Here is a 26,648-nt window from a genome sequence, read left to right as displayed (position 1 = left end):
CGATCACGGGCAGAGCAATTGCCATACCAAGCCGTGATCCATCTGGATAGGATGCTTTCTATGGTGCATTGATAAAAATTGGTGATGGTCAGAAGGGGATATGCCAAATTTCTTTAGCCTCCTGAGGAAGTAGAGGCACTGGTGAGCTCTCTTGGCCATGGCGTCTATGTGGTTGGACCAGGACAGGCTATTGGTGATGTTCACTCCTAGAAACCTGAAGCTCTCAACCTCAGCACTGTTGATGTAGACAGGAGCATGTGCACCACCCCCTTCCTGAAGTCAATGATCAGTTCTTTTGTTTTGCTGACATTGAGGGAAAAGTTGTTGTCATAATACTATGTCACTAAGCTCTCTATCTCCTTCTTGTACTCCAACTCATTATCATTTGAGATACAGCCCACTACGGTGGTATCAGCTACAAACTTGTAGACGGAGTTAGGGCAGAATCTGGCCATGCAGTCATGAGTGTATAGGGAGTAGAGTAGAGGGCTGAGGACGCAGCCTTGTGGGACACCAACGTTGAGGATAATCGTGGCAGAGGTATTGCTGCCTATCCTCACTGATTGTGGTCTGTTGGTCAGGAAGTCAAGGATCCAGTTGCAAAGGGAGGTGTTGAGTCCCAGTTTAGGAGTTTGGAGATGAGTTAGCTTGGAAGTATAGTATTGAAGGCAGAGCTGTAGTCAATCAACAATAGTCTAATGAAGGTGTCTTTACTGCCCAGATGTTCCAGAGATGACTGTAGGACCAGGGAGATGGCATCTGCCGTAAACCTCTTTCGGCAGTAGGCAAATTGCAGTGAGTCAAAGTTGTCTGGGAGGCTGGAGTTAATGTGTGCCATGACCAGCCTCTCGAAGCACCTCATGATGGTGGATGTCAAAGCCATTTAACTGTGGCTCAATAGGTTATTAGTTCAAGGCCCATTCCAGAGATTGGAGCCATTCCACTTTAGTGATGCTATCATTTGGAAGACTCATGACCACTCACAGAAATTCCCAAGGCATTATTTTGAGAAGAGCAGGGGAATTTCTCTTTGGTATCCTGGCCAGTATTTTCAAATATCATCAATGTAATAGATTAGCTGGTGGCTGCCACACTGCTGTCTTTGGAAGCTTACTACTTGTAGCTTGGCTGTTGTACTTCCTACAGTAGCTACACTTCAAAAGCACTTCATCGCTTGTAAAGTGCTTGAGCACATTCTGTCACCGTAAAAGGTACTTCATAAATGCATTCCCTTCTCTTGGTCCAATGACAATGAAGCAATGGTGGACTAACACTTAAGTGTGATATTCCTGTGACACAATGAATCATCTATTCCTCAGTACCCCGTCTATTTAACGATGGTAGATGTTACACCAGGCTGCCATTCGGCCCATCACGCCTGTGCCAGCTCTTGGAATTGCCTCTCTACCCAATCCCACACCCTGCGAACTCCTCCCTTCAACTATGTGCTAAATTGCCTTTTAGAAGTTGCAACCAAGTCTGCCTCCACCGTACTCTCACACCTTGCATTCCATATCATAGATACACATGCTAAGAGAATCATTTTCTCTCAACTCTTTTACTATTAACATTTTAAATCTGGGCCCCCTGGTTTACCAGCCCTCTTGCTACTTAAAATGGCTTTTTCTATCAAAATCCACACAGCCTCCTTTTCTGCCACAAACTTGGGATCCTAGGATTCTAACTCCATTGAACTTCAAATGCATCTCTTCAATCCCCAAATCACAGGAAAACAAAACTCTGCTGATGCAGATAACTGAAATAAAAACAATATTCTGGAAATATTCTGCAGGTGAAGCAGCATCAGCCAGGAGAGAAACCAGGGCAATGTTTCAAGTCAAGAATCAGTCAAAGAGCTTTAAATCATCTTTGTTCTTTAAGAAGCAGCAAACAAGCATTTCCTGTCTCTCTACTTAACTGTTACCTTTATTCTTTGTATTTTTCCAGCAAACTTCCTCAGCACATTCCCCAACATTCTTCCTGAAGAGTGGTGCCGGGAATCACTGCAATCTCACACAGAGACAACCTGTTGAGGGTAGTCTTGATGCTTCCCTCATTTCCCTTTCTGATTTCTATCTCCTACCCTGTGTCGATCTTGGCCAAGGCCCTTCATATTTAGAATGACAATGATTAATCCTTGCTTGCCTGTGGCAGGGTGCCCAGACGAGTGACTCGGGACACGTCTGACTGCAAGTCGCCAGCTCCCACCCTCTCTCCGTTTTCTGGCCCACACTCCACACAGATGGAAAGTATCAGAAGTTGAAGATTTATAAGGAACAAACTAACACCATAGAAGGGAGGGTGGGGGTGGGGTTTGAGGGCTTCTTCAGCACACTCAAAAAAAGAGTTGTCTCGCAGCCCAAGACAAAACTATCTGGTCCTAACCACAGGAAAGACGACAGTTTTGCCGTGATTCATCAGAAAGATTCTGATAAGTCCATGCCAGGTCTCTGAAAGCTCTTCTTAACCGCAGCCACTCCCATTCCCCGCATGCCTACAGGGACATGTCCTACTCCATTCCGAAAGTCATCACTGAATGTGTTTCTTTCAGGTAGTTGCTTCCAGACTTGCCGCATTATGTTTTCTCGTGTTGTCTCTGCTGATTTTGCTAGTCAACTTAAACCTATTGTCACGGAGTCAGTGTATGGAAAGAGGCCAACCGTCCACCAACTCTATGCTGACCATACGCAATCCATTTGCATGAGCCCTAAGTTATGTAGAATTTATATTGATTGATGTTAACTTATGTTTGCCCTCATCTTGTAATATACCGTGCTGCTGCTGCTGCAAAAAGCTAATTTCAATGGAATTTATATCCTGTGTATGTGTGCCTATGACAACAATAAACTTAATCCACTATTTTATTGCCAGCTATCCTTGTCACTGCTCCAGTTACATCGTTGAAACAACATTTTGAACATCTGCACCAAACCCTCTGACAGCTGAAAGGGGTTGTAATGAGCACAGGTTACATAGACATAGCTGGTATTTAGTCGGGTTCAGATGGGAGGGCGATAATGTCATCTGATGTTTTATGATAGTTATTTCCTCTTGTGGCGGGAATTCACATGGAGATACCAATTTTCGCATTGAAGCTGCGACATTCAGTCATAGCAATGCACAGAAGCCGGCCCTTCTGCCCAACTCATCCATGCCAACCAAGATGCCCATCTAAACTAGTCCCATTTGCCCTCATTTGACCCATACCCCTCTAAACTTTTCCTATCCATGTACTTGTCCAAATGTCTTTTAAATGTTGTTATTGTACCTGCCTCAACCACCATCTCTGCTAGCTTGTCTGTATGAAGACGTCGCCCCTCAGGTCCCTTTTAAATCTTCCCCCTCTCACCTTAAACTTATGCCCTCCAGTTTTGTTTTATTCCGTATCCCTGGGAAAGAGAGTGTGCATTCACCCTAACTATGTCCCTCATGATTTTATACACCTCTAAGGTAACTCAGTCTCCTCACTCCTAGGATTTAGGTTTAAAATTTTCCTCTGTACTTCTTACATTACAACAGTTTGGTTCATTCTCCTTCTGTGCTGCTGAAATCTGACTAGACATCACATGTGGGCTGCAGAATCCTCTGCAGACCAACTGATAGAGATCGATTGTTACAGCCAGTCGATACTTGCAGTTTGTTGTGTCAAGGTCAATGGAAGATGGACCCTGGATTTTATCCATAGGCAATCCCTGAGATCCTGAACACTTCACTTCTGATGCCCCCAAAATGCTGCTCCTCCCTCACATCACCAATTAAGCGGGGTTTTCTCAATACATTGGCCATCGCAATCAATCCCCAAACAGCCCCTCCAGCATCACTCTCTGAATCCGTCACACTGTTTACCAAATACCCAAGTAAAACACTGTGGGATAGACAAAGGACTGCAGACACTGGAATCTGGAGCAACAAACAAATCTGCTGGAGGAACTCAGCAGGTTGAGCAGCCTGTGGGGGGAGGGGGAAGGAATTCCTGATGCAGGGTTTTGACCCAAAACATCGACAATTCCTTCCCCAACCCACACCCCCAACAGATGCTGTTCACTCCGCTGAGTTCCTCCAGCTTGTTGCTTAAAACACTGTAGATGTTGGAAATACATAGCAGGTCAGGCAAGTTTTAAAAAAAGTAGCAAGTCTCTCAGTGCTGGGAGACCGGCTTGGGAGAGGACACTAAATTTTATTTACAGCGTGGTAACAGGCCCTTCCGGCCCAACAAGTCCACGCCGCCCATTTTAAACCCAAATTAACCTACCTCTACATCTTTGCAATGTGGGAGGAAACCGGAGCACCTGGAGGAAACCCACGCAGACACGGGAGGATGTACAAACTCTTTACAGACAGCGACGGGAATCGAACCACGATCGCTGATACTGTAACAGCGCCACGCTAACCGCTACGCTACTGTGCCGCCCATCCCGCCAGTAAATTTGGGGGGTTTTTCAGAGACAGCATTGGTATAACCACTCACAGACTGCCCACTCACCCACCCCATTCAGGCACCTCCTGCTCCATTTGCAGATGAATCTGTGGTTCCCACATTGACCTCATCAGCCACCTCAGAACCAACAAAACCAAACTGGAAGCAAGTCATCCTCTATCTCAGGGTACCGGTCAAGGAGGATGAGGAAAACATTTGAGGTTGAGGCCCTTTCATTAGACCCGAAGTATTAACTGGTTCTCTATATATGTTGCCTGAGTGACCTATTGAGTATCTCTAACATTTTGTGTTTTTATTTGTGTCTTTAATTAGCTCTGTGATCAGTAACACTGCTACATCTGAGTGAGAAGCTTGTGGGTTCAAATTCCAATCCCAAAACTACACTGGCATTTTGATGTGGTTCCAATGGAATGTTGTGCTGATTACAATGATGTCCCTCAGATGAGACGCTTAGTAGGGACTGTATCTGCCTGCTCACATGGGCATCAATGATCTGACTGCATGCTCTAAACAGGAATTCTTCTATAGCCTTGGCTCATATTGATCTCTCAATCAACCCCTACAAGCTGATGATCTGGTCAGTAACATATTCTGCTTGTGTGAGTTTGCTGTATGTAAACTGACTGCAGTCTTCCCTAAATTACAACAAAGACTACATTGCAAAAGTACTTGGAAGCATGGTAGTGTAGCAGTTAGCGTAACACTATTACAGTGCCAGTGACCCGGGTTCAATTCCAGCCGCTGTCTGTAAGGAGTTTGTACGTTCTCCCCGTGTCTGCATGGGTTTCCTCCCACATTCCAAAGACGTACGGGTTAGGAGGTTGTGGGCATGCTATGTTGGCGCCGGAAGCATGGCGACACTTGCGGGCTGCCCCCCTGAACACTCTACGCAAAAGATGCATTTCACTGTGTGTTTCGATGTACATGTGACTAATAAAGATATCTTATCTTACTTCATTCGCTGTCAATCATCTTAGAATACCCTCAGATCATGATTTACTTTATAAATGTTCTTAATCGCAGGTCATTTTAAGCAGCAAAAAAAACATTTAAAAAAAAAAGTCAGATTGCATTGCACATTAACTTCACTGGCTTTATCCACACTTGAGAGAAAAACATAAATGTGCTTTGGAATCCCTGGTAAAGTTTAGTCTCCAAAGCACGACTGCAAAGAGCCTGCATCCTCCTGGTTACAGGTTCCCATCACTGCTTTGGCTACCATCTCTCAATCCAAACCCTGTGTGCAGTCTCTGTACTGTGGGTGACCTCGCACAGTGGAGCAAACAGAGGATTTCAGCTATTGTTTCAGGCCCTTTTGATTTTGAAAGTAAGCAGAGCAAAATCCAGAACGTTATTCATCAATAGTGCAAACGTCACCAAACGGTTGTGCGCTGTAATCCTCCACTGCTTTTTACCAGCTCACCGATGGGGCACAGTGCATCATACCCTTGTTTGGTGAATCTGACATGTACATAACCAGAACCTTAGAGCCATTCCGCATAATGGCTATTTAACCCAGTGAGACTTTTCCCACTGTTTGAAATTAGTCCCACACCCTCTGCTCTTTCCCTGTATTTCATCAATAGATAATAGTAATTTAAAAGTGGGACTGAAAAAGATTAAGTCCATAGCCACCAATCACAGAAGAGCAGAGAAGGAGCCCCCTTAGATCCCAAGTTGATGTCCAAGTTTAATCTCTGTTGACACAATGAACATTGATCCACTTTCCGTGCTCTCTGGAGTCTGACATTTTTCATCAAGGGTTTATCCAATTCTTCACTAAATGCCATGACAGACTTGGCTCAAATAACTACTGCAAAAAAAAAAATGCTCTAGTAACACAATCTGTTACAGTCTGGTGTACATTGAAAACTTTATTAAAGAAATTGTAGACCAAAAACAGACAGCCCTGGCTGGTGACAAAGCAACTGGCCATCCTCTCTGGTATGTTAGTTTGGCCTGTGGATGGCACTCTCAATGCCCATGGGTAGCACTCTCGCCTTCCTGTTAAAGTGGTGTCATTTAACTTGTAACCCCAGGGCTTGAGCTGAAACATTGACTTGGTTTCTCTCCCCACAGACGTTGCTTGATCTGCTGAGTGCTTCAAGCTATCTCTGCTTTTGTTTTGGATTTTCAGCATCTGCAGTTTTTTTTCTGCTCCATTTAGTGAAGGAGATCTGTCCTGCCAATCCTGATCCATCTCACTAAACGTGCCATATTGTAGCTGCCGTGTGTGGTACCCTGCTTCCATAATTCAGTTCCACTGAATGTCAGATGTGGAGTATAACACATGATGCATCTCTATAGAACTCTGGTTAGGCCGCATTCAGAGTATTGCATGCAATTCTAGTCACCTCACTATAGGAAGGATGTTGAGGCTTTAGAGAAGGTGCAGAGGAGGTTTACTAGGATGTTGCCTGGATTAGAGGGCACGTGCTATCAGGAGAGGCTGGACAAACTTGGGCTCTTTTTTCTGGAGCAGCAGAGGCTGAGATAAGATAAGATAAGATATTTATTTATTAGTCACATGTACATCGAAACACACAGTGAAATGCATCTTTTGCGTAGAGTGTTCTGGGGGCAGCCCGCAAGGGTCGCCACGTTTCTGGCACCAACACAGCATGCCCACAACTTCCTAACCCATATGCCTTTGGAATGTGGGAGGGGTGATCTGCTGGAAGTGTATAAAATTATGAGGGGCATAGATAGGGTGGACAAGCAATATCTTTTTCCCATTATTGGGCGATCCAATACCAGAGGGCATGCATTTAAGGTGAGAGGGGGTAGCTTCAGAACAGACGTGAGGAGTAAGTATTTTTACTGAGAGAGTGGTGGATGCCTGGAATGTGTTGTCTGATAGGGTGGTGGAGGCAAATTCACTGGGGGCTTTTAAGAGGGGCTTGGATGGCACATGAATGAGAGGAAAATGGAGGGATATGGTCAATCTGTAGGTAAGAGGGAATAGCTATGTTGGCACAACATTGTGGGCCGAAGGGCCTGTTCTGTGCTGTACTGTTCTATGTTCTATACTGCTATATAGCTATGCTGACATACGATCAATTTTCTAGGCATTTATTTGACGGGGGGTCGTGTACGAGAGACCGACAGAACATAATTTGATTAGAGAAGTACTGAAAGAGACCATTCATCCGGAGCACCCAAAGATCTTTCATTTATGCCAATTCCATATCTCTGTCAGAAGCCTCAGATTACAGCTCTCCATGTGCCCACCCAGGTAAGTTTTAAATTCACTCAGGGTTTCTGCCTGCAATCTTATGGGCAGCGAGTTCCAAACCGCCGACACTTCACACGAAACAATTGTTTCTTTACCTCTCCCAATCCATTCAGAATATAGAACACTACAGCACAGTACAGGCCCTTCGGCCCACCATGTTGTGCCGACATTTTATCCTGCTCTAATATCTATCTAAGCCTTCCCTCCCACCTAGCGCCCATTTAACCTGAACCCAGTTACTGATGTCCTCACTGAAGGAAATGGGTCCTTCCTGTTCACCCAGCCTGAGCCTCTCATGATTTTAGTGGCTGGGCTGGCACATTTGCTTGTGTAGCAGCATTGAGTCCACTCTGCAAAGAGCTTCACAGCCAACAAATCACTTACCACATCCTGAGCAGCTGTCAGTTCTCGAGTCACAGAGAGATAGAGCACAGAGAAAGGCCCTTTGACCCACCTAGTCCTAGCATACCCAGTTGCAACTGCACAAAGCACTGGTTAGGCCACACTTGGAGCACTGTGTGCAGTTTTGATCACCATGCTAGGAGGAGGATGTGGCTACACTGGAGAGGGAGCAGAAGAGTTCATCAGGATGTTGCCTGGATTGCAGAACATTAGTTATGGGAAGAGATTGGATGGGCAGGGCTTGTATTCCCTCCAGAGGAGGCTGAGGGGTGACCCAATAGAAGTATATAAGATTGAGAGGCATAGAAAGTGTAGATAGTCTAATCCACTCCACTCCCTCTCTCCAACTTAGAACTTCCCTCAGGACCCATTTCTGTGCTGTACTACTCTATGACTAGGAGTCACTATCGAAAGGATGTGATTGTGCTGGAGAAGAGTGTTGAAAAGATTCACCAGGATATTGCCTGAAGTGGAGGACTTTAGTTAGGGAGAGATTGGATAGGTTGGGCTTGCTTTCTCTGGAGCAAAGGAGGCTGAAGGGTGATCTAGAGGTATATAAAATTGTCTGTAAAGGCATTCTATTAGAGGCATAGAAAGAGTAGGTAGTCAGAACCTTTTCCCTGTGGTAGGGGTTTCAAAAACAAGAGGTCATAGGTTTAAGGTGAGAAGGTGTTTTAAAGGGGGTCTGAGGGGCAAGTTTTTTTTAAAAACACAGTGGTTGATATTTAGAACATGCTGCCGAGGAGGTGGTGGAGTCAGATATAATTTAAGAGGCATTTAGACAGACACTTAAATTGGCAAGGCATAGAAAAATACTGATCTAATGTGGGCAGATGGGATTGGTGTGGATGGGGGAGAAAAGGTCAGCATGGATGTGGTGGGCCGAAGGGCCTGTTTCTGTGCTGTACAACTCCATGACTCGACACTAATCCTGTTTTTGATTCTCCTCACATGCACTTGGGTAGGCCTGCTACATGCAGTTTATGGCTCTTCCTTGCTGGAATTAACTCATTCACAGCCTGACACAATGTACATGGAGGGGAAGATTCATAAAATATCACCAACAAACCCGATGAAATCGTGCCAGTGAGGTGGCTTTGATGGTTGAAATCACTACTGATGTCATTTACAGGTAACATACAGTACACAGAAAATTATTTGGCTCCTTAAGCCTGCTCTGCCATTCAATAAGGTCCTGGCTGATTTGCCCCAGGACTCAACTCCTCTGTGCCAGATCCTCATAGCCCTCAATTTCCTGATCTTTCAAAAATAGATCTGTCTCCTCCTTAGGGCAGGCACGGTAGTGTAGGGCAGGCACAGTAGTGTAGGGGTTAGCGTAACGCTACTACAGCGCCAACAACCTGTGTTCAATTCCCGCCACTGTCTGTAAGGAGTCTGTACGTTCTCCCCATGTCTGCGTGGGTTTCCTCCGGGTGCTCCGGTTTCCTCCCACATTCCAAAGAAGTACAGGTTAGGAAGTTGTGGGCATGCTATGTTGGTGCCGGAAGCGTGGAGACACTTGCGGGCTGCTCCCAGAACACTCTACACAGAAGATGTATTTCACTGTGTGTTTCAATATATATGTGACTAATAAAGAAATCTTATCTTATCTTAGATACCTCCAGTGGTTTAGCCTCCACAACCCTCCAGGACACTCGAACTGATAGACTCCTTCAAATTTTAGTTAATAAGTACCTCATGAAGTCAGAATGAATCTGCAGACAAACTGCATTATCATAGTGCCAAAATGGAAAATGCTGGAAATACACAGCAGGTCAGGCAGCCTCTGCAGAGAGAGTACTTCAGGTGAATGACCCTCATCAGGACTCATTTCAGACAAAGCACCATCGACTGGGAACATTTTCCTTTCCACTGATGCTGCTTGACCTGCCGAGTATCCCAGCAACCACTGTTTTTATTTTAGATTTCCAGCTTCTGCAGTAATTTGCTTCTTCTCGAAACTTTTAGCAGAGACATGGGTTTGCCTGAAGAAATAGCCTTCAAGGGGGGGCTGAGGATGAGAAGGGTGGGTTGGTTTAGGCCGGCAGTTATAGCATTTGATTTATGGCACAGGCCCCTATAATAGGAAGGGAGGAACTATCCCAGCGCCAGAAAAAAGTACAAAAATTGCCCTTTTGTGTGAAATCTGTGTTGTCTAAACTTTGGTGGCATCTTGCATTGTATGCTAATCTCATATATTAACCCTTAATATATGGCAAAGAAAAGTTTTCAAGGCTAGAGATAGGGCTGGGAGGAGTTGAACTAGTGAACTGCTCTGACAGGGAACCAGCATGGGCCTGATGGGCCAAATGGCCTCATTCTCTGCTATAATTCTGTCTGTTAGATGTCACTATGAAATCCTAATAGTCCTGGAAATGCATCAAAAAATAAGGGCTATACATCAAGACCTGAGGTTTGTAAAGGACTTTAGGATATCCAGCTTCCTCTGCAGTAACAGAGCCTCTGCCCCATAAACCACAAGAGCGATCATGAGGGTCACTTGCTAGGCTACAAAGTTCTACCGAGCTTTAACACGACAATTAAAAAAGGCTTATCCTGCTTGGAATCTCTTTTGTGAATCAGCAGGCAACGGCGGAGCAATGAGACACATCGGTCACAGGGCCACATGGCACCACTTCATTTTGATCTGGTTTAAATCATCACCTTGTGCCTCATACAGGACTGTTGACAGATGCTCTTTCATGAGGGTGTCCTCCACTGCTGGATAACCAGTGCAAAGTATCCCCAAAAGAAAAAGGGCAAATAATACCGGCTTGATTTAGTAATGTACTTCCTTTCCAAAGTTCAAGGAAAGGACAAGACTTTGAATCCTGCAAGCCACCTCATAATGGCAAATGAAAGCCTTGTGCTGTGTTCACTGACAAGCCATCACAGGGTTATTTATTGCATCTCCTTACACTGGTGCCTCCTTTCAGTTAAGATCATGGAGGAGATCGAGGTCCACGTTCTCCCCCACCCCCCACCATCACAGCATGCATCTCTGTCCTCTCTTACCAGTCCATGACTCTAATAAGGACTGCCTGTTGGAGGGATTATCTTTAAAACATTTGATAGCCTTGAGCACAATCCCTGCTATTTTATCAACAGCTTTCCTGCCTTTTTTTCCCAACTAATATCCGTGTTTCACTCACTTCCCCAAATGCATGCTCCCAGTGGAGAAGGTTGCTTGCCAAAAGCCCATGTTGGAATTTAATGTCCACACTATGTGTGATTATTAGACTATTTAATAGTCAGAAAATGTTGGGCACTGTTGCACATTTTCAGAAACCCATAAATACGAAACAGGCATTTGGACTTAACTTGTGCATGTCAGAGGGAAAGTGTGCAGGACTGTAAATGGAATTTAAAAAATTGCTGGAAACACTCGGCATCACCTATCGAAAATAAAACTGAGCTAACTTTTCAGGTCAAAGACCCTGCGCCGGAACTGTGAACGAGAGAAGTCTTAAGTTGGAGAGAGGGAGTGGAGTGGGTTCGATGGGACGAAGGGAATAAAACAAGCTGAGAACCTGAAACCTCTGAGGTTGAAGAAAGCAAAAGAGATAGGTGGAAGTTCCAATGGTGAAGGAAATACAGCTTCAAGGCTGGCATTCCTAGAAGAAGACCATAAGATATAGGAGCAGAATTAGGCCATTTGGCCCATCAAGTTTGCACTGCTATTCAATTATGGCTGACTTTTTCTCAACCCCCATTCTCTCACCTTCTCCCCGTAACCCTTACCAATCATGAACCTATCAATCTCTGTTTTAAATACATGCAATGACTTGGCCTTCACCATCCTCTGTGGCAATGAATTCCACAGACTCACCACCCTCTGGCTGAAGAAATTCCTCATCTCAGTTTTAAAGGGACATCCCCTTATTCTGAGACTGTGCCCTCAGATCCTAGACTCTTCTACTAATGGAAAAATCCTCTCCAGGTCCACTCTATCCTGGCCTTTCAGTATCCAGTAAGTTTCAATGGGATTCCCCCCCTTTTCTTTCTGAACTCCATCAAGTATAGGCCCAGAGACATCAAACATTCTTCATGTTAAGCCTTTCATTCCTGGGATCATTCTTGTAAACCTCCTCTGGACCTTCTCCAGGACCAGCACACCTTTCCTTAGTAGCCTTGAATTCAACAGTATGCGAAAATAAAAATAAACTGCAGATGCTGGAAATCTGAAATAAAAACAGAAAATGCTTGAAACATTCAACAGGCTACCAGTGTTTTCTGTTTTTGTTTCCTGCTCTGCTCTCCAACGAGATTTAAGTCCATCCCTTTTACCTCGTTCATCCTCAGTTTCTGGTTCCCAACTTGTGTTCTTCCCCTGGTCCTCTCTCTCCACAGATGCTGCCTGACCTGCTGAGTGTTTCCAGCACATCTGGTATTGGTATATTATTGTCACTTGTACCGAGGTACAGTGAAAAACTTGTCTTGCATACCGATCGTACAGGTCAATTCATTACACAGTGCAGTTACATTGAGTTAGTACAGAGTGCATTGAGGTAGTACAGGTAAAAGTAAGTGACATAGAATTCAAGTTTAAAAGTCTAGAACAATTATAGTAAGGGTAATGAGCAGCTTGCAACAAGTCACCATGCTCCAGTGCCATCTTGACTGCAGTTTTTTTTGGAGAGAGAGAGCGAGAGAGATAACGTGTGCATTATATATTTGTATGTGCATATCATCAGTCTGACTTTGCTGATAGCATCATATTTCTATTGCACTGATGCCCAGATGTTTGCACCATTCACGTAACAATAATTTTAACTCTTTCCTGTGACTCTCATAAAAATTGTACATTTTAAAAAGCAGAATTTCACAGAATAATTAAGAACACCCAGAAATTTTCCTTCCTCCTCAGAACCAATTTGGGTGGAAAGGCTTCATAAAAGTCAACCACGTCCCTGTTGTGCGCTGTTCCCCGCTTAGAGAGCCTTGTAATAGCGGAGGGAATTGTAATTGGTGCTGATACTAGCACAAGTGACCTCACACTCTCCAAGGAATGTCAAGCTAAATGGCAGCCATTTACAAACATCAACACATACTGGGCTGGCAAAGGGCCAGGGCAACCATGAGAAGGTCAACCATGAGAAGGTCAACAAGTAAGCAGCTTTTTCACATCTGCTGGAAGTGCCATGATATTTGGAATTTTCATCTTACAAGAGGAAAAAGTCTGATAACTTTGTCACTTTAAACTGAAAAGATGAAAACAAATCACTGGAGAAGGGTACTCAGCTCTTCCTCAGAGGGCAGGCAGAGGAAATGAGAGGCATTTCAGAGGGAAAGAGTGCCAGGAGTCAAACATAGCTGGGAAGACCTGCAAAAAGGCAGGATATCACTGGAGGTTAAAATTCATGAAACTTAATGCCACAGTAACATGACCAATCATCCCAGCTTGGAATCTGAAGCAAAATGAATGACACTGAGCCATCAGGGTACCAGGAACTAGAATATTCTTCATGCACAAAGTGCAATGAGAAGGGAATGTGGGCTATTTTTAAATCAGAACTCCTAACATCTGCTGTTTCATTGGACGATGGACTCTGGTTCTTCTCTCTGACCGGTTGGTGGGAGGGCACCACAGAATCTCAGAGGGCCATGTGTAACATTTAAAAAACAATACTCTCATTAGCTCAAGCTGAACACCCTCAGGTTTTGATCCAGTTCTGATCCCCGATGGAGCTAACAGTAGCCCCCTTCCACAATACCCCCTCCCTAAGCCCACAAAGCTGAAACTGAACAGAGAATTTAGAAGAGATCTACTGTTCAGGTCCTGTCTATGATTCACAACCTTACAAGGTCCACTGGCTGCTATATTACCTTGGTCCACTCCTTGAGACTTTACAGCAAATTAATTAAAGTGTAACCTAGGAAACAGAGCAGCACAGTAAGCTCCCATAAACAGCCTTGTGATAATGACCAGGTAATCTGATTTTAGTTTTTTTGGAAGCAGGATTAGTGCTGGCCCTGATACCAGGGAAAATTCTCCTGATACTCTTCAAAATTGTGGAATTTTTTTTTACGTCAACAGAGAGCAGACGTAAAAAGTGGCAGTATTCAATTCTGAGCCAAGTTTCCACTGACAAATATAAAACTGACAGCTGGATCTGTACAGTGGATTTTGAAATTTAGTGTTCTACTGTAACTCTATTATCTCCAATCTCTACAGTGCCTTGAACCTCCCTGTCTATATAACCCACTCCCCTCCGGGCCAGATTTCAATTGCTTCATTGTGGCTTGGTGTCAACTTTTGTCTGGAAGTGATCCAGTGAAGTGACTTCAGATGTTTTAAGGTGCTGTACAAACGCAAGCCGTTGAACTTGTCAGAGCTCACGGTTTAGACCAAGTTCAGAGTTCAGTGTCTGCTGTGCAATCTAACACAAATGCACTTAAAAAAAATACACAGACAGTACGGAGAAAGGCAGAGGAGACACGAGACTGCAGACGCTGGAATCTGGAGCAACAAACAATCTGCTGGAGGAAATCAGTGGGTCGAACCACATCTGTGGGAGGAAAGGAATTGCCGATGTTTTGAGTCGAAAGGCTGCAGCAGGGCTAAGAGTGGAGAGGGGACGCAGCCAGTATAAAGAGGAGAGGGGGAGTGGTGCGACAGGGGAGAGGTGATGGGTGGTAGAAGACAATAGGTGGAGAAAGGCAAAATTGGCAGGCAAGTAAGAACCAATTGCACTGGGAGTCTGGAATCACACGTAGGTCAAACCTGGGTGAGGACCATTCCTGAAGGGATTTTACAATAATCCAGCAGTTTATTAGATGTTATTGCTGAAATTCCAGATTTATCCGACAACTTTAAATCTAAACCAGTGAGAGTCATACAGCATGGAAAAAGGCTCAACAAACAATCTGCTGGAGGAACTCAGTGGGTCGAGCAGCATCTGAGGGGGCGGGGGGGGGGAAAGAACCGATGTTTCGGGTTGAAACCCTGCTTCAGTCCTGCAACGTGGACAATTCCTCCCACCACACAGATGCTGTTTGACCCGTTGAGTTCCTCCAGCAGATTGTTTGTTGCTCCAGATTCCAGCATCTGCAGTCTCGTGTCTCTCCGTGGAAACAGGCTCCTTGGCGGACTGAGTCCATGCCACCATCCCGCACCCATTTACATTAACCTTATTTTATTCTCCCCATCTTCTCACTAATTCTCCCCATATTCTACCACTCACCTACACTCTAGGGCATTTTACAGTGGCTGATCCACCAATCCGTGTACCTTTGGGATGTGGGAAGCCTCATATGGTCATAGGTGAAATGGGCAAACTCCACACAGGCAGCACTGGTGGTCAGGATTGAACCCAGGTCACTGAAGGCAATGAGGCAGGATGCTGTGAAGCAGTGGCTCTGCTAGCTAGGCCACTGTGCTGGCCTTCTGCTTTCAACTTCTATCTACCATGGTGGGATTTGAACTCTGGTCTCTGGATCAATAGTTCAAGCCTCTGGACACTCGTCCACAATGTTATTGTGGTCTAATCATTCCTGTGGCCTTGCCCTTCCCTATTCCTGTAGTTTCCTCCAGTCTTTACACCTTCCGAAGCATCTGCTCTCCTCCAGCACTGACCTCCTGCTTAACCCTCCACCACTGACAGCCACCAAGGAATTCCCTCTCAAATCTTTCTTTTCTCCTTTACAACGCTCTTTCCAGCAACATCTTGGTCAGCTGGCCCAGTATCACCACGCGAGGGTTTCACGAACATCTCTCTTGGGGAATATCTTGCAGTTCTACGCAAATGGAAGTTGTTGTTGTACCACTGTTAACAACACGCTGAGAGCAACCAGGGATCACAGCAGTGGAAAGAAACCCGAGCCGGATTTAGATATGTGAGAAGAGAAATTGTGTTTGCTCTCTGGAAATGTGATCTGGAGTGTCTCACCGACTCTAGGAATCTTCTGCGTGCACTGGGTGCATCAGTTTTCTCATCAGGGCCAGAACAAGAGGTGCTTTTATACAGCAAATCCAGTTCTGGCAGACTTCAACTAATTAAACGCAGGATTTATTGAGTTAATACACAGTCTGAGCTGGTTTTCTTGTTGAGCTGCTCGTGATCATTACAAAGCACAGATTATTGTACTGCTTCCAACTATAATTTAAGAAGGGAACACTGTTTACTGTTGCCCCTAATTATCTACTCCTGCTCTGCTCCAGTCTGGTACAGAGATGAATACAGTACCTGGTACACTGGTTTGCTGTACCAACAAGGTCAATGTGTAGGGGGCTTGGGAACATGCAGTTGAAACATTCTTTTTCAGATAACATTAAAAGGGAAGGAATCTGTCAAGAGCTCATTCCATCCTGCTCACTCAGGATAAACAAAAGAATTTTTTTCTGGAATTTTGGTGACTATTGGTCGAAAGTGGATCCAAATATGCCCTGTTCAGGTGAGCTCCATCTTCTGATGATACTTTTGCTAGCTACAGATTATTGCATAATTCCCCTGTCAATCAAGTCTGTCAATCATTTGCTGGTGCTAAGGATCGCACACAACCTATCCATATCTATCTCTACTTACCACTGGAACATTTGCCCAGATTTATTGGGGTATGTTGCTGCAGTTTCTGTATCCTCTGCATTTAAATAGACTTTGTGTTTTGGGAAGTAAATTGGCTTTGCTTGTACAATAGACTACAAGCTGAGTTATACATCCCCGTCCACCTCGAACTCATTCAATGACACAGTGCCATCCATGAGTATTCTGCCCCTGTAAGTCCACAAGACCTGGACTGATCTCCCACCACCCTCAGCATTGTGCATGGCTTATAAAGACAGTCACACAGCAGGGAAACAGGCCCTTCAGTCCATTAAGCCAGTGCCAACCATTAACCATGTATAGCAGTTAGCGTAACACTATTACAGCACCAGCAACCTGGGTTCAATTCCAGCCACTGTCTGTAAGGAGTTTGTACGTTCTCCTCGTGTCTGCGTGGGTTTCCTCCGGGTGCTCCGGTTTCCTCCTACATTCTAAAGATGTATGTGTTAGGGAGTTGTGGGCATGCTACGTTGGCGCCAGAAGCATGGTGACACTTGCGGGCTGCCCCCCTGAACACTCTACGCAAAAGATGCATTTCACTGTGTTTTGATGTACATGTGACTAATAAAGATATCTTATAACCTCCCATTTACACTAATCCTATATTAATTGCATTTTTTATTCTCCCCACATTTCCCTCAAATCCCCCCAGCTTCTACCACTCACCTACATACCAGGGGCAATTTGCAGTGGCCAATTAACCCACCAGCTGTCATGTCTTTGGGATGTGGGAGGAAACTGGAGCACCCGGAGGAAACCAGCGTAGTCACAGGGATTGACTGTCTGAAAAGAAATTCAACTCATGGCCTGTAAAAGAGAAAATGAAGATTCCAGGGAATAACTTGGCTGCCTCACCGACACTCAAGCATGCGGCCAATATGAATTCAGCCAAGAGTGAGCTTGGCAGGACTGGGCTTAGATCAGTTGGAAGACCCCATCCCAAACAAAATTCTGCAGGTCCTGACTGCTAAGATACAAACATGAAGAATGGCTACTTGGTTAAGGCACCAGGACACTCAGTGACCAGTCTGTTCACAGTACGTTGGACCATTTAGAAAAAAAGCAGGCAAGTTAGGAAGTTGTGGGCATGCTATGTTGGCACCAGAAGCGTGGTGACACTTGTGGGCTGCCCCCAGAACACACTATGCATTTCACTGTGTTTAAACCTCTTCTACAAACCGGCAAGGCCATTTCGATTACACCTTTCCTGCCATATCTAAACCACATGAAAAGGGTAGCGTGCCACTCAGTTAGAAAGAAAAACTATATCAGATCAGGAAACAGAAACTCCAGTGTTATCAGGAGCTGGAGGCTGACTGCCCATCCTGTGCTTACTCACTACCTTATAGTTAAAAGGTCACTGAAGCTTCTCCTGCTTGCAAGAAGACTCCCAAACCCTCTGCCAGTCTGGGAAATGTGCACATTATCAATAACTCTTCAAGTTAATAGACATGAACAGGCAGGGAATGGTGGGATATAGACCGAATGCAGATGGATAAGATAAGATAGGGCAGGCACAGTAGTGTAGTGGTTAGCGTAATGCTTTACAGTGCCAGAGACCCAGGTTCAATTCCGGCTGCTGTCTGTAAGGAGTTTGTATGTTCTCCACGTGTCTGTGTGGGTTTCCTCTGGGTGCTCCGGTTTCCTCCCACATTCCAAAGACGTACAGGTTAGGAGGTTGTGGGCATGCTATGTTGGTGCTGTAACAGTGGCGACACTTGCAGTCTGCCCCCAGAACACTATGCAAAAAGTGCATTTCACTGTGTGTTTTGATGTACATGTGACTAATAAAGAAATCTCATCTTATCTAGTTAAAATTGCCATCATGGTCAGTACAGACATTGTGGGCTGAAGGGCCTGTTCCTGTGCTGTACTGTTCTGTGTTCTACATTGTTCTATGCTCTATGTCTATTTAAAGGCAATATTTACACTTATATAAAAGGCACAGATACAATATTCAGGAAAAACTCTGGTATGCATGTGGATAGAATATGTAACTCCAACCTCATGGGGGATGAATTGTAATGGATGGGTTTATGTCTAAACAGAATCTGGGAGAAGGGCCATGGTTGTACAAGCTGAAGCACAGAACACAGCAGTACAGCACAGGAACAGTCCCTTCGGCCACAATGTTGTGCCAAACTAATTAAGCTAATGACACCCAGTCTCTTCTGCCTGCACATGATCCACAGCCCTCCATTCTCTGCATATTCATATGCCTAAGAGCCTCTAAAACCTCTGTCGTAGAAGTGGAAAGAGATCCATGGGGAGGATGGAGAAAAGTTGAGGTGAATGCCCTGCCAGTACTTTGTGATCTATTTCAAGCCACATGATGATGTCAAATGTAGGTTGGTGACATCAGGCATCGTCTGCTTTGCCCTGTGTGGCAGTCTGTGGATCACAAGATGCCCACAGGGCCAGATTTCAGGTACCACCTCCAACCCCCCACCCCCCAACCCACCCCCTGGCCCACCAGCACACACTGAGCAGGAAGTATTCGGTGCTTCCCTATGAACTCACATCCCCAAGCAGAGGAGGTGGAGCCCAAGCAAGGGTCCTCTTCTCATCTCATTGGGGAGGTGGTACAGGACCCTGAAGACCCACACTCAATTTCAGGAACAGCTTCTTCCCCTCCACCATTAGATTTCTGAAGGGTCCATGGACACTATCTCGTTATTCCTCTTTTGCACTATTTATTTCTGTAACTTATAGTAATTTTTAATGTCTTTATGTCTTGCACTGTACTGCGGCCGCAAAACAACAAATTTCATGACGTATATCGGTGATAATAAACCGGATTCTGATTCAGCTGAACTTAGAACAAAAGATGGTGCGAGGAGTGAAGCTGGTGAAGGCCAAGTTACCCAAAATCCTGAAAATAGTTATCCAGTTCTCCTTCAGGAGGACTGTCGAAATGTAAAGAGCACAGGGGACCCCAACATAAGAGGCAAGACATTCCTGGGGCTGAGCAGCAGAGGAAGTGAAAGTTATCCCGCACACTGCTGTGGGCTCACAAAAACCACACCGACACAGAAACACAGGACAGAACACAGGACAGAACACAGGACAGAACACAGGCATTGACATGGAAACACAGGACAGAACACTGGCACTGACATGGAAACACAGGACAGAACACTGGCACTGACATGGAAACACAGGACAGAACACTGGCACCACTACTGAAATGTAGGACAATACACAGACACCGACATTGAAACACAGCAGGATAAGTGGGCAATGACATTGATTTGCAGTGACACACAAGACAGAAGCACTTCTGGAACTGATCCACTATGCTTTACTCTTGTTTTCTCCCAACAGAACTGTCCAAAATAACATGTTTTTAAAACCACAGTAACCACAACAATTTGCATTAAAAATGTTTAACATTGTCATTTACTTTGTTAGAGGGAAAAAGAATTAAAAGTTTGACTCTACCCTACTCTTTCATGTGGATCTGCACTGTTGATAAGCTGTTTGGTAATAGGTCAGCTAAAGTGTTTGAGTTATACAGAGTCCTGACAGACAAGTACTTGGTAACAAAGAGAATGGTCTCTGGAAATGTAATGCATTATTCATACAGAGAGACTGGATAGGCTGGGTTTGTTTTCCCTGGAGCAGAAAAGGTTCAGGGGGGACCTGATAAAGCTGTACAAAATTACGAGGGTGGTAGATAGTAAAAATCTTTTTCTTTCCCCCCCCCCCCCAACGGTGGGGGTGTCTAAAACAAGAGTGCATAGTTTTAAGAGGTGGGAGATTTAGATGGGATCTGAGGGGGAATTTGTTCACCCAGAGGGTGGTTGGATTCTGGAATGTGGTGCCTCAGGAGGCAGATACTCTTACGATATTTAAGAAGCATCTGGACTACTTAAATCTCCAAGGCAGAGAAGGCTATGGACTTAATGTGGGTAAATGGGATTAGTGCAGATAGATACAAAAACAGCATGGACGTGAAGGGCTGAAGAGTCCATTTCTGCACTGTACAACTCTGACATTTCACAACAGATTCTGATCAACACACTGCTGCAAAAGTGGAATGGGTAACTGGAACGATGTTCTGAGGAGGAGGGATAAGTGCAGGGAAGTTCACTGGTCTCTGGCAGTAGTACCAAACATTTGGGATGAGGGCACTTTCGTCCAGATTTTTTTTCTTGGAAGTAAATTTCTACATCAATATCCCCGAGTGTTAGTGAAGTTGATCCCTTTTGTTAGCATTCAGGCACAAGCATCACCATTCATTCAGTCGCATTTCATGCAATCACCGTGGCACAGAATGTCATTAGGTCCATTACATTCGTGTGGCTCTTTGTAGAGTAATCCCATTGATCCATTCTTTCCCATAGCTCCACAAATTAATCCCCCTTAAATGTCTATCCAATTCCTTTGTGAAAACCCTGACTGAATCCATCTCTAGCAACCTTCCAAGCCATCACCACTGTCTGTAAAGAAAAATTTCCTCCCATCTCCCCCATATCTTTTGTCCATCACTTTAAACAGCTTTCCTCCAAACGTGGTAACTTTATGCACCGCTGTTAAATCTCCTCTCAACCTTCCGTGCCCCCAGTTTCTCCAATTTAACCTCATAGGTGGAATTCCTCATCCAGGGAACCATTCAAGTAAATCTTTTCCTCATCTTTGAGGACCTTTCCAGCTTCCCGAAAGTGCAGTGGCCAGAATTGGACGCAATATGTAGCTGTGGCCTAATTGGTATTTTAAAAGCTTCGAAGTATCCTGCTTTTGGACTCTTTGCTCTATTTATGAATCCTAGGCTCTTATGTGTTTACAAAGATCCCAATTTTCAATTGTGCTTTATTTTTCCCTGAAATTGGACCAGGCAGAGCACAAAACCATAGTGCTAAGTGATCTAGTCTCTAGGTCAGGATACACAGACAAGAGCTGCTATCCCCGAGTAGCTCTCAGTGGGCTCACAGAGTAAGAGAGAGCATGTGTGCCTCCAACTGTCTTCTAATTCTGCCATGATTGGGCTTTGAAGATTGCACAACAGATGTTACAGCAAGTTTGTGTCACATGGGAGGCTGGACTATGCAAGTTGGTGCAATGAACTATTTACTTATGTAATCAAACCCCCATTGATCTAAAGGGCCCTTCACCAAACATAGGATTTCAAAAGCAAAAAATAGACCGCTGGAAGAACTCAGCAGGTCAAGTAGTATCTGTTGAGGCAATGGAAAGATCGATGTTTCGGTTCAGGGTCTCAATCCAAAACTTCAAACCTACACCTTTTACCTCCACAGATCCAATGTGTTTCTTTTACCTCCTGACCCACTGAGTTCTCCAGCAGTTTGTTTATTTTTGCTCCAGATTCCAGCATCTGCAGTTTCCTGTGTCTTCTAGGATTTCAAAAGATGTACTATTGACCTGAAAGTGTTTTCTTAAGCAACTCATTGGTAAGGCTCCCTGGTTCACGAGCTCCTATGCCATGGGTAGATCTAAGCCGAGACTGGATGGGTGGCATGGAGCATGGGTGATAGAACATAGATGTGGCCATAGCGCACAGATAGGAAATCCAATCCCACTCTGCCCATCAGTGCTGTAACCTAGATCAAACAATGGACCAAATCATCACATCCTGCCCTCAATACAATTGTGATGGCGATATCTTGAGATAAACTCCCTCATGGAAAGGTCATACTGTGTCCCATGAATTTACTAATGTTGGCCCAGCATACACAAAGAAGAATTAACGATATGTTATTAAGAAGAACTGCAGATTCTGGAAATCTGAAATATAAAATGTAAATGCTGGAAATACTCAGCAGGTCAGGCAGCAAAGGTACATCACAAAGATGCCTCAATGTGCTTCACATGCTGGAGGCAGAAGCAGAGGTGCCCAGGTGAAAGATGAACTCAGAAGGCCTGGGTAGAAAGAAATGTGAAAGAGTTCCCCAAGGGTCTGCCATGCCACCCACTGAATGTGATGCTGGAAGATCCTACTGTAGTAAAAGGGAAAGCACCCCTCCCGTGCTGAACTATACACATCAGAAAGATTACAGGCTTGGCCGTGGTACCTACAGAGTCAGTGATGGCAGAGTGCCTGTTTTTGGATGTGAGCTATTGACTGGGGAGTGGGGGTGGTAGGGGAGGGAAAAATCACCCAGAGATTTACCTCTAGTGGCCCCGATGGGAAAACTGTGCAAATTACTGGCAACTGTATCGAGATGTGTTTGTTTACTTCAACTATTACTGAATAACCTGTCTAGAATCACCCTTGATGAGGGGGAGTGGAGTCCAGTACAAGAGGGATCCTTGTATTTCATTGCCAGTTTCTGGCCCTGGAAAATAGAAAAATTGCGAAGACAAAATATTTATTCAAAATACAGAGGCAACTGGTACTGCTTCACACCCACCTTTTACATCAACACATGCATTTTGCCACTATCCTTTTTATAGCATGGCCCTGAGTGAAACATGAGGTAGCGTTGAACTTGCCACACAGAGAGCTGCACGGAATCTAAATAATTTGTGTTTCACACTTGCCCAATAGTTCCCGTGAACCCAGAGCTTTCACAACTGCCTGGTGAGGTAGTTGCATAATAAATAGACCACACCACCAATGAAGCTGAGTGCATTTGGAAATAAGATACAAGAGGTGTTTAAATATTTGATTAGTTGCTAGTTTCAGTTTTAACTTTCACTGTGGTTAAATGAGATTTGAGACAGTAAGACTGGGCAAAGCACTCCCAGCTTTGACAGCCAAGACGCAGCAAGAGGAAGTCACTTTAACCCATCACCCTTGTGTTTGTGCCTAATGTTCGCACCCTTGTAACCCCACCCACCTGGGTCATTCTCTCTCTCCTCTTCCATCAGATGGAAGATAGAGGAGCCTGAGGGCACGTACCACCTTACTTAAGGACAGCTTCTACCCCACTGTGATAAGACTATTGAACAGCTCCCTTATATGATGAGATAGACTCTGACCTCATGGTCTAACTTGTTGTGACCTTGCACCTTATTGCACTGCTCTTTCTTTGTAGCTGTGACACTTTACTCTGTACTGTTATTGTTTTTAACCTGTATGACATCAATGCACTCTGTACTAACCCAATGTAACTGCACGATGTAATGAATTGACCTGTACGATCAGTATGCAAGACAAGTTTTTCACTGTACCTCAGTACAAGTGACAATAATAAACCAATACCTGACACTGCATCTGCTGGACATCCTACTTCGGATCTGCTGTAATGTCGTAATTTTAAAATTCTCATCCTTGTATTCGTACAACATTGCCATTCCCCACTGCTGTAACTCACCCCTCCACAGCTACAGCCCTCCCCACTGCTGTAACTCACCCCTCCACAGCTACAGCCCTCCCCACTGCTGTAACTCACCCCTCCACAGCTACAGCCCTCCCCACTGCTGTAACTCACCCCTCCACAGCTACAGCCCTCCCCACTGCTGTAACTCACCCCTCCACAGCTACAGCCCTCCCCACTGCTGTAACTCCTCCACAGCTACAGCCCTCCAAGACACCAGCTTGCCTGCAATTCTAAATTGCCCAATTTTAAATCCTTCCTCCACTTCAGCTGCCAAGGACCCAAGTTCAGGAATTTTCTCTCCAAACCCCTCTGGCCCTTCATTTTCTCTTTTTTTTAAAAAACAAGTTCAAGAACATTTTCAAGAACAGTTACTTCCCTTCAACAAATTGGTTCTTGAACCAACCTGCACAACCCTAACCACTACCTCAGCATAGCAATACTATGACCACTTTGCACTACAATGCACTTTTTTGTTCCAATTGTGTTCTTTCTTGTAAAAATTGTGTTTAATTTATGTTTTTCTTGTGAATGTTGTGTATCTGATGCTATGTGCCTGTGATGCTGCTGCAAGTAAGTTTTTCATTGCACCTGTGCATACCAGACTCCCTAGTTAACTCTCAGTGCTCCCACCCCACACCCACTGGCCACAGGGCAAACAGGCCTCACCCTCTGATGCCCCCTCACCCAGTCACCTGGCAAAGGCCAGACCCTGTGCAAAGTTCAGGTGCAGGCCCACGTGCTGTTGTATCATTAAATAAAACACGCAGCAGGTCAGGCAGCAGCTGTGAAAAGAGAAACTGAGTTCACGTAGGTAGAGTATACAGCCAGTATCTTTTCCCTAGGGTCGAAATGCATAATACTAGAGGGCATGCTTTTAAGGTGAGAGGGGAAAGTTCAAAGGGGATGTGCAGGGCAAGTTTATTTACACAGAGACTGGTGGGTGCCTGGAATGTGCTGCCAGAGGTGGTGGTGGAGGCAGATACAATAGAGGCATTTAAGAGGCTCTTAGATAAGCAAATGAATATGCAGAGAATGGAGGGATATGGGTCATGTGCAGCAGAAGGGATTAGGTGTCATTAGTTTAATTAGTTCGGCACAACTTTGTGGGCTGAAGGGCCTGTTCCTGTGCTGTACTGTTTTATGTTCTGTGTTCTATGACATGTACTTGTGCACATGACAATAAACTCGACTTTGTAGAAGCACTTTAGATTTCACCCCTTACACCAAGTCTACCTGAAAGCTCCTTATTTGCTCTGTAACAAATTTTGTTTGTTAACACTTCTGTGAAGTGTCTTGGGACAAGCTGCTATATTTAAGGTGCTACATAAAAACAAGCTTTTCTGGCTGTTATTGATACATGCAGAGCAGTTAATCAGTATGTCCCAAAGCTCTCTGACTCAGAAGAAAAGCAAGGCTGCTGAGACTCTGGGGATACACAGCGTGGGATTGTGTGAAGCAGAAGCTAATGAGCCTTGTAGCTTCTCTCCCAATTATTTTCTTCAATGTTGTCTACTGAGAGTCATTTAAAACAAGGTGAGGGATATCTGAGGACTCATTTGTCCTCATTTCACACGGTGGCATAATGGCTTGGTGCACTGAGGATCAATGGTCTCAGCAGTCTCGTAATGTTTACATTTCATTTATTTTTTGGGACCTGGTAAGGCCAACACTTATTATTCATCCCCAAGTCCCCTTGAGAAGGTGGTGGTGAGCTGCACTCTTGAACCACTGTGTTCCTTCATGTGAAATACACCCACTGTGCTGTTGAGTAGGGAATGCCAGGACTTAGGCATCGAGATAGAGTGGCAAAATATAAAGACGTGAAGGGGAACCTGCAGGTGGCAGTGCTCTCATAAACCAGAGGGCCTCGTCCTTCTTGGTGGCAGGTTTGGGAGGTGCTGTTGAAGTAGCCTGGGGGCAGTAAATGCACAGGACGATTTGCACTACACCCAATGTGTGCTGGTGGTGGATGTTGAGTGCTGTTGGAGCTGCACTCATCTACGCAAGCGGAGAGTGCTCCAGACATGTGCCCTGTAGATACTGGGAAGGCTTAGGGCTGCCAGAAGGTAAGTCACTTGCTGCAGCATACCCAGTCTCTGGCCTACTCTTGTTGCCATGTAATGTGGCTGATTCATTTAGGTTTGTGATCAGTGATGACCCCCTTTGTCCCTCAAGGTGCTGATTGTGAGGGACTCAGCAATGACTGTCCTATCCGGATGCATCAGCTTGGTACAGCAATTGCTCTGACTGGGACTGGAAGAAACTGCAGAGAGTTGTGGACACAGCTCAGAACATCATTAAAACCAGCCTCCCCTCCATGGACTCTGTCTACACTTCTCGCTGCCTCAGTAGAGCAGCCAGCATAATCAAAGGCCCCACCCACCCAGGACATTCTCTCATCTCCCCCCCTCCCATCGGGCAGAAGATACAAAAGCCTTAAAGCACATAGCACCAGGCTCAAGGACAGCTTCTATCGTGCTGTTATAAGACTATTGAACGGTCCCCTTGTACCATAAGATGGACTCCTGGACCTCACAATATACCACCTTATTGTCTGCCTGCAGTGCACTTTCTCTGTAACTGTAACACTTTATTCTGCATTCTGTTACTGTTTTTCCCTGTACCACAATGCACCATTGTAATGAAATGATCTATATGGACAGCATGCAAAACAAAGTTTTTCTCTGTACCTCAGTACACATGACAATAATAATGAAGTAAACCAATGGTAGGGGCGATGGCATGTG

General features: G+C 44.9%; 1 protein-coding gene across 3 annotated transcripts in view; it reads right to left on the bottom strand.

Annotated features, from left to right (window-relative positions):
- The window catches only part of rnf24 (ring finger protein 24), a 137,952-nt gene that overhangs the window by 94,530 nt on the left and 16,774 nt on the right, over positions 1–26,648 (bottom strand). Inside the window, exon 1 of one of the 3 annotated variants that reach the window (XM_052032464.1) lies at positions 1,925–2,035. The exons of the other annotated variants lie outside the window; for them this stretch is intronic. The gene's annotated coding sequence lies outside the window, so the exon portion shown is untranslated. Of the gene's footprint in view, positions 1–1,924; positions 2,036–26,648 lie in introns of those variants that run through there. 3 annotated transcript variants of the gene reach the window in all.

Source organism: Pristis pectinata, chromosome 2 (assembly GCF_009764475.1).
Source record: "Pristis pectinata isolate sPriPec2 chromosome 2, sPriPec2.1.pri, whole genome shotgun sequence".
Classification (NCBI taxonomy): domain Eukaryota; kingdom Metazoa; phylum Chordata; class Chondrichthyes; order Rhinopristiformes; family Pristidae; genus Pristis; species Pristis pectinata.
This window is presented reverse-complemented; position numbering and strand designations above follow the sequence as displayed.